At 41.5% G+C, this 7,731-nt stretch overlaps 1 pseudogene; it reads right to left on the bottom strand.

Annotated features, from left to right (window-relative positions):
- Positions 1-3,246: 3,246 nt before the first annotated feature.
- On the bottom strand, positions 3,247-4,185 carry LOC148802380 (18S ribosomal RNA; annotated as a pseudogene; the record flags this gene model as incomplete).
- Positions 4,186-7,731: the final 3,546 nt, after the last annotated feature.

The raw sequence follows: 7,731 nt of genomic DNA, 5'->3' as shown, positions 1-7,731 counted from the left end.
GGTTTTCTACCTACCAAAAGAAATTCAACCAAAGGAGAAAAAACAAGAGTTCATAAGAACAAATACAGGCTTTACTATGACACCATTTTTTTCTTTTCCATCTTTGTTAATTACAATTTTTTTTGGAACTTTGAGCTGTAGTTATTTAAAGTGTAAATGCAGAACAGGTAAATATTGCACCCTGTCCATTTTCCCCTGTTTGTTTTCCAAGCACCTTTACAACTGGAGGGTGGGGTAAAATTCATGCCGGGCCATATCACTTGCATCTTCCTATGCGTAAAATTTGCATACCAAAATGTAAAATTTATCCCACCCATGTCAGGTTATTTTATAGACGGTAAATTTACAATAATAATAATCTCAATGGAACCACTGTTTCTCTAAAGCTTGTATTTGTTGCTTCATATGCTTATGACTAGAAAAATATAGAATAAGCAATTGTTTACACCAGCTATAAGACAAATGATCACCAATTGTATCTTATGATCTCCCAAACCAAGAAATCAGCACCTGGTTTCTCAAATTGCTTCAACTCCTAAAACAGTGAACATTTGGAAATTATCAATTCATATTGAAAAGGATAATCTCACTGTTAGACAGTTTTGTATGCCCTTAGCTTCAATCCGATTTGATGTACTTTTGACATTTAATGTAAATAAATAAAGTGCATGTTTGATTCATGTTGTTTGGTATAATTCTGTGTAAGACCCTAAAACTGGACACTTATAGAGACTCGTGTTAGTTTTAAATGTTCACAGCCATTGGATGAGTCTGGGGAGATTTATCATGCCAAGGCTGGTATTGGTGTGCCACCAAGTGTTGGAATGGCCTGTCTCGGCCACTAGGGTAAGACCCAAGGCACATGTAGTATGGGATTACCTGAATCCTTGAACCGGACCAGATTTCTAGTGTCGCCCTGGACCTTGGAGACAGATGGGCAAAACTGGAAAGTTACACGGACCCCTAGACTCAATTATGACACTTCAATAGGTGTCGGATTGGGCTGTCTTTGATATGCAAATCAGTGAGATCCTTAGCGGGGATCAAAACCTGGGTATGTTGGGACAGTCTGAGAATTCATTTGAGTGGGTGATCATAGTGACAGGATCAACCCCTTTGTCGGACAAAGGTAATGATCGGGAAGGCACTCTCTCTGATGGAAACCAAACTACCGGTAGTTGATTTCAATCGTTGGAATTTTGTTTTGCAAAATTAAAAAAAATATATATATATGTATATGTACGGTTTCAAAATGTTTGCAAATGATTTTAATTCCGGGGATTCATGTGAGTAGAGAGTGCAACACTGTTCCTTGCAGCCGAGGGAGAGGTCCTCTCTTGTCGGGCAGTGCTTAATCATTAAGGGCTGAGAGGTTAAGTGTAAGACCATTTAGGATAGTACCTGATGGGCTAATCTTGCACCTACCCACAGTCCCTGGGTTTTTATAAGATGGCTTGGCCCAAGGACCACTTAATGTAAGTGTTGGGCCCATAGAGTCCGTGTGATGGGCTCAGGGGTTTACTGAGCTTTTCAGTGAATTCGGCTGGGCCTTGTAATAAAGGCTGGGCCGAACCCATGTGACTGGTGTGTAGATCAATGCTTGGGTCCCACGCCATACAAAGAAGCCCAACTGGGCAGCATATTGGAAACTAGTTAAGCACTGAACACTTAATGGGCCAAAATCCCATTTCAAGCTGGGCTGATATGATCACCCATCTATGGGGCGGATCTGAGATTAATGTTAGCAAAAGGATTGTGCCTTTAACCTTATCCACTCTGGGAGACCAAATTCAAATCAGATTTGAATCTGGTAACCTCTTGATAAGATCATGAGTAAGCTAACTTAATCTGCAAATAGGATTAAGATAATCCCCTATCCAAATACTGATTTGGATTGGGATAACTCCTAATTAGGAGGTTTCTTAATCAAGAAGCAAAGAGGAGAAACCCTAAGAGAAAAATATATCAGATTTCGAACCAAGGGTTGTAAGCAAGAAAACATCCTGCGAACTGAGATTAGATCTCATTCACACTCTAGAGAGAAGAGAAGCAATTCAGCCATCTTCGTCCCAGAAGTTCTCCTCCAGCCGCCGCCACTCTATCTGACAAGATTCGATCTTTGAAGAAGAAAGAAATCAAGAAATCAGTTCTTGACATCAGTCTTGTAGAAAAGACTGGAAAAGATTCGGTGTTCAGAGTTTCCAGAGGATTCTTGCGAAGGATCCAGTGTGTAGGACGCACTCTGCTGGTTCCGTTCCACAAACAGCTGTGTCATCTTCAACAGGAGCAGATCTTGGTGTCTTCTTTGAGCGTGAACACCAACTTTGGGAGATACTGTTTCTCTGGATCAGGTATAACTCCTCCCTTTTCCTTTTGGTTCAGATCTGGTTCGATTATGGTTCAAGTAGGATCCTTGAATATTGTATTCTAAATTTAGGGAATATGATTCCCAATTGGAAGAAGGTAGGAAAATTTTTGAAATTCACCCACCCATTCCGCAATCTTTTTTGCGTCCATTAGATGGATCCTACCATTCTTTCACTCACAGCAATTAATGGATCAGTCTTCTGACAATTCCTACAACAAACAATGTCTAAGACATCATATGGTTTATGACTTTTTGGAAACAAAAGTTGCAATGGCAAACAGATACAACAAAAGAAAGAAACATGGGTAAGATTTAAAATTAGCTACAAAAATCAGATATTAAAATCCAACAAATACACATGTAAATTTCTATCTGAAGAGACTAACTAGACAAATATAGCATGGTAAATTTGTTCAAAAAACGAATGAGCTGATTAGATAGAAAACTATAAAAATAGAATAGCAAAGATAACATATCTATTTCTTAAATGACACTAGACAACAAATTTCAGAAGAAATATTTTCTGGTAAGCACTTGTGAACAAAATTTTCAAAAAGGAAATGAAGTAAATTTCTAATACTGATCATGGTCATTGAAGAAGTGAAACAACAAGATGAGAAAACTAAAAACCACCTAACAAGATATAAAGAGAGAATTTTCATCTTTACAATGTCATATATTCACTTGGAGAATATGTTATTTTCCAAAGGATGATTCTCATTAAAAACAAGAAGAAGAAGAAGAAGTTTTGAGGCCTTGAAACAGTTTGTGGGAATTTTTGGATGCTAGATGGAGCAAAATCATTTCATTTCGGTTCTCAAAGAATTAAAGCTTAGAATAGTCTTTCACCTAAAAGTGAATCATTTCTGGATGTTAAAAATCGATCTCTTGAAATTCTGCAATGTCCAAACTTTCCTACCTACAAACTGGAAGCCCAGATAAATGGACCTCAGTAACAAATTGAGGTGGGATCTCAGATTCTAACATATTCTTAAAAGATTTCAAATTGTTAATACCATTATTTCCGATAAGTTTTACCATTTTAATAACTCTAATTTCTTCAAAGTAACAGCACCGGAGGCATGACCTGGCTAGTTAAGGCCAGGAATGCATCGCCGGTAGAAGGGACGAGACGCCCAGTGCACACCGCAAGGCGGACCGGTCGACCCAACCCAAGGTCCAACTACGAGCTTTTTAACTGCAACAACTTAAATATACGCTATTGGAGCTGGAATTACCGCAGCTGCTGGCACCAGACTTGCCCTCCAATGGATCCTCGTTAAGGGATTTAGATTGTACTCATTCCAATTACCAGACTCGTAGAGCCCGGTATTGGTATTTATTGTCACTACATCCCCGTGTCAGGATTGGGTAATTTGCATGCCTGCTGCCTTCCTTGGATGTGGTAGCCGTTTCTCAGGCTCCCTCTCCGGAATCGAACCCTAATTCTCGGTCACCCGTCACCACCATAGTAGGCCACTATCCTACCATCGAAAGTTGATAGGGCAGAAATTTGAATGATGCGTCGTTGGCACGAAGGCCGTGCGATCCGTCAAGTTATCATGAATCATCAGAGCAACGGGTAAAGCCCGCATTGACCTTTTATCTAATAAATGCATCACTTCCAGAAGTCGGGGTTTGGTGCATGTATTAATTCTAGAATTACTACAGTTATTCGAGTAGTAGATACCATCAAACAAACTATAACTGATTTAATGAGCCATTCGTAGTTTCACAGTCTGAAATAGTTCATACTTACACATGCATGGCTTAATCTTTGAGACAAGCATATGACTACTGGTAGGATCAACCAGGTAGCATTTCTTGTCGACATGACAACCCGCATGAGATTCATCCGAAAACATCAAATGCTCAACGCAGTTGCAATTGTCGATCACGTATCAAGACATATAATAGGGTGGCTACATGGGACCGAAGGCCCCTACCCTTGGCATCTTCCGCATCCAAGAGCACACACAATAGACATGTGCCGAGTGCATTGCACAATCACAAGACAATGCATGGCATCACGTTCTACATGTTCATGGCTGCCTCACCCCCCACCATGGGAGGAGAGAGACAAACTATCACTCGAGGGGTATCAATTCCATCTCTTTGGGTAGGCAACACAGGAACCATCTACACATGCCTAGATATCAACAACTAGCTTGGTCGAAACTGAGGAGGGCAGGTTAGTGGTTCCGACCACAAGCACAGAGCCTATCAACACATGCCATCCAAACACCACTCACATGCATCGCGTACACCTTCAGGAAACCACCCCGCAAACCAACGACGCATCAATGACACAGAATGGCTGAGGAAAGCAGCACCCAAAGGCCCAACTAAGCACGAAAAGCAACCACCAACATGAATCAACATTCGAAAAGGGTCTACAGGAGATCACAAGCAATGCGAGAGATGCCAACTGTGTTGCACCATTCCCACTCATGTGAGGTCCCCATGGGGGCCTCCCATGCTTGAAATAGGTATGCCACGGAGGCACCATGGAGTGCCCTGGGCAACATGCGGGGAGGCACCCAAAGCACAATTGTCAAACACCTTGCATGTCACCTAACCCAGCATTGCTAACCCACAAACGTGTGTTCACGAGCACGCGCAGGATGACACTATTAAGGTTGCGGCAATGCACGCAATGCTCAACACAGCAAGTGCGACCGTGCATGCTGCCGAGGGCACCCAACACAACACACATCGCTTGCAACCAAGGGGCACTCAACAGACGTTACGCTACAACGCATGCATTGTCGCACTCCCAGATCTCCTCTAGTGCACGTCATTGTGCAGCAGCATGCACTATCAAGTAAAACCTTGCACACTGTGATGCACGTCATTACACTACCATGTCGCACTCGGTAAGCATCATGTGCCTTCATGTCGCCTCTAGTGCATGCAACTACGCTACCCATGCGTCATGTCTGATGGGGGGGGAAGCCCCATGACTGCCAACACTCGCCCAATGGCGCCCCCAAGGGGGAACCCCCCCAGAGTCACCCCCCCCCCCCAAAGAGTACATTAAGCTTTTGGGGCTCTACTAGGAGGAAACATCACTTTTTTGAAAAATCATACTAGGGTTATCTTGAGATGTACAACTTAGATTGGTCTTAAACTTGACACGTGGCATTAGTTAGGCCTGAAAAATGATGAAATTAACTAAAATAAATTTTTCGAGAAAAATATTAATTTTTAATCATTAAAAATTACCAAAAATTGGGAAAAATCTGAAAAAATAATTTTAGAGGATGGGGGTTGCTTGGAACACCTGTAATAAAATTTGTGAACCAAAATGAGCTGGTTTCATGCCGAAAATTATTGATAGAAATGGTTTTTCACTAATATTTAATTTCTAGAATACAAAAAATTGGGAAAAATTATTTTGTGGAAATGGGATTGCATGGAATCAAAAGGGAACACTCCCACACTACATTTATGAAAAGATGAGCTAGTTTCATGCAAGAAAGGTGCACAAAGACGAGTTTGGGACTGTCATCAAAGCAGTGAAATGGGGGTGTGTATGGGTGATCTGTTGAAAGAGCAACATTGGTCACAAGTGCATTGTAGGTGAGCACATCCCTTGCACTACGACACACCACATGAGGCACCAATTGGATTGTGGGTGTGCACACCCAGTGCAAAACGATGCAGCATGGGTTATTGTGTGCAGTGTCAGCACATCCACCACGATGCACACCTACTTGCGCCTTGTGTTAATAGTGTAGTAGGGTTGTAAACTACACACTGCAAAGGTGGAATTGATGCACCTAACACAAGTGGTAGTATTACAACCCTACACTACACACGGTGGGTGTAGTAGGACTGTAAACTACTACATGGTGTGTTACAACCCTCTCACTACAATAGTAGAAAACGCTACACGTGTAGTGTTAACATGTTTAACACACACCATAGTAGTTTAGTGTTTTCTAATATTGGTCACCGCACGTGGAGGCACCACAGTAACCACTTGCACCATGACACACCACGGGGGCACCACAACACACCCACACATGGCAGTTCATGCATGCACACGCACGCACGCCCGCGCACAGCCGCCGCCCATACACGCCTGCACATGCACACCCGCACACACCTGCGCTCGCACACTCATGCCCACGCACACATGCCTACACACACACACGCAGCCAGCCCGCTGCGCACTACACTTACACACACAATGGCAGGCCACAGGGGCACAATGTGTAGTCTGCAATGCACACTGGTAACCTCTATGGGGATATGGTGGGTGTGGAGACATGGGATAATGGAAGGTTGTTCTGATGAGTTAGATTTTCCCAAGGGTGTTTAATGGAGATCGAGGTGCTGGCTAAATGGATCAAGCTAATATTCCCAAATATTCTGAAGATCCTTTGCAAGGAATCGGTGGACCAATGACTAAGGCAAGCACAAAGAGGATGAAAGAGGCTCTATAAGGTTTAATCATGGAAGTGCGTAACAAAGAAGTTGTTCTAGAAGATTTTAAGACTATTCTAGCAGTTTCCAAAGCTTCACCAAGGATAATCACCTATCTTTATGTGCAAGACGATGTGCAAGGCTTAGAACTTAAAGAACAAAGCTTGATGGGTTTGGTGCATGGACATGATAAGAAAAGGCCCAATTCGCATGCTAAGATGTATTGATGGGCTTGTTTTGTCTTGTTGGGCTTGTTTTTATCTTGTTTTGTTTACTTTGACTTTTCTATGCTTAGTTGTCATTAATTGTAGTCTTTTAGAAGGATTCCTATTTCAAAGCAGATTTGTTTTCCTAAATTAAATGGATCATCATTAGTTAGGTGTTTCTTGATAAGATAACCATTAGTTAGGAGTTTCCTTATAAGATAATGATGTTTACATGCCTATATAAAGGCCACAACTATATAAAACATGATCATCAATAATACAGTGGTATTTTCAGCAAGCTTAGCTTTGCCTTCTTGTGTTCTTGGTAGAATACAATATCTTGACTTATCAAGGGAGTGATCAACCTTTGTGGCGTCTTCAAGATTGGATTCTTTAAGGACTTAGTTTCCTTAAGGTTCTAATTTGATCAACTATAGCTTGTTTTCTAGCTTTTGGGTGCGCATAACAACTTGATTCAAGAGTTCCTAGAGCAGGTCGTCTAGTGGGTTCTTATCATTTGGTATCGGAGCCTTGGTTCTAGAAACAAGTTACTTATCCTTTGCTTATCCTTGTTTTGTGTTTTTCTTTGATCTTTATGCATTTCTTGTGTTGTCCTTGCATAGTTTATTTGAATTCTTCCATTCAACTTCTTTGTGTTTTTGAATAGAGTCAATTCTGTTTTGTGTGTTTAGTTTGACAAAAAAAAAAGGAGAGAGAAAAGAACAT

This window comes from Nelumbo nucifera, chromosome 2, assembly GCF_055504915.1.
Source record: "Nelumbo nucifera cultivar China Antique chromosome 2, China Antique-T2T, whole genome shotgun sequence".
NCBI lineage: Eukaryota > Viridiplantae > Streptophyta > Magnoliopsida > Proteales > Nelumbonaceae > Nelumbo > Nelumbo nucifera.
Note: the sequence above shows the minus strand (reverse complement) of the source record. Positions and strands in the feature narration are given on the sequence as shown.